Source organism: Piliocolobus tephrosceles, unplaced genomic scaffold (assembly GCF_002776525.5).
Source record: "Piliocolobus tephrosceles isolate RC106 unplaced genomic scaffold, ASM277652v3 unscaffolded_209, whole genome shotgun sequence".
NCBI lineage: Eukaryota > Metazoa > Chordata > Mammalia > Primates > Cercopithecidae > Piliocolobus > Piliocolobus tephrosceles.
The window spans coordinates 1141-2504 of NW_022303087.1; the positions used below are offsets into that span (position 1 = coordinate 1141).

A 1364-nucleotide genomic window follows, 5' to 3' on the forward strand; every position below is an offset into this window, starting at 1 on the left:
AGAAAATGTGGCATGTATATACCATGGAATACTATGCAGCCATGAAAAAGGGTGAGTTCATGTCCTTTGTAGGGACATGGGTGCAGCTGGAAACCATCATTCTCAGCAAACTATCACAAGAACAGAAAACCAAACACTACATGTTCTCATTCATAGGTGAGAATTGAACAATGAGAACACTTGGACACAGGAAGGGTGACATCACACACCAGGGCCTCTTGTGGGGTGGGGAGAGAGGGGAGGGATAGCATTTGGAGATATACCTAATGTAAATGACAAGTTAATGAGTACAGCACACCAACATGGCACATGTATACATATTTAACAAACCTGCATGTTGTGCATATGTACCCTAGAACATAAAGTATATATATATATATAAAAAAAAAAAACACTACAGAAGCAAACAGACCTGGAGCTGTCACCAGTGACTAAAGAAGAGAAAACTGCGGCAGAGCAATTAAAATCTCACATGCCAGATTTATGAAGAAATGGACTTGGAAAGGAGACTGTAACAGAGAAGGGCTTAATTCCAGAGAAATTTAGGAAGATGTCTTGTTAACACTTGATGTCTAGAGATTGGGAGCTGGTGAAAGAGGTTTGGCTTTGGCCGGGCGTGGTGGCTCAAGCCCATAATCCCAGCACTTCGGGAGGCCGAGACGGGCGGATCACAAGGTCAAGAGATTGAGACCATCCTGGCTAACACGATGAAACCCCGTCTCTACTAAAAATACAAAAAACTAGCCGGGCAAGGTGGCAGGCGCCTGTAGTCCCAGCTACTCGGGAGGCTGAGGCAGGAGAATGGCATAAACCCGGGAGGCGGAGCTTGCAGTGAGCTGAGATCCGGCCACTGCACTCCAGCCCGGGCGACAGAGCAAGACTCCGTCTCAAAAAAAAAAAAAAGAAGAAGAAAGAGGTTTGGCTTCAATGACCGGATAATAATGCCTTTCAGGAGAGAGACTACAAGAAGAAGGGCAGATAATATATGAATAAAGTTCAGCCAAAAGGATCAAATGAGAATAAAGGGATTTAAATATGTGTACACACACATACACACACACACTTAGTCTTGTAATTTCAGGTAAGAAAGTCTCCTAACACTATTTTGCATCTGTTTTCTTTTTCTAAGTCATGATAATGTAGATGTTCTGGTCCATCATAAAAGAATGTTTATGTACATTTCAGTCATTCGATATGTGACTTTGGAAATTAAACTATAGGCAAAATATTTGTATTATATATTGCATATAATTTCGTTTTGTAAATGTTGATTGCACATGTGGTTAAATTATTGTTAAGACTGCTTTTATGTGACCTGTAGTCTCCCACAAAACCTAAAGTAATAAGCTGGCTTTTCTGTGATA

At 41.1% G+C, this 1364-nt stretch overlaps 1 long non-coding RNA gene across 1 annotated transcript; it reads left to right on the plus strand.

Annotated features, from left to right (window-relative positions):
- The first annotated feature begins 390 nt into the window (after positions 1–390).
- LOC113220005 lies at positions 391–1364 on the plus strand. The gene is made up of 2 exons (XR_003306989.1): positions 391–598; positions 917–1364. It is a non-coding gene; the product is annotated as an uncharacterized LOC113220005 (long non-coding RNA).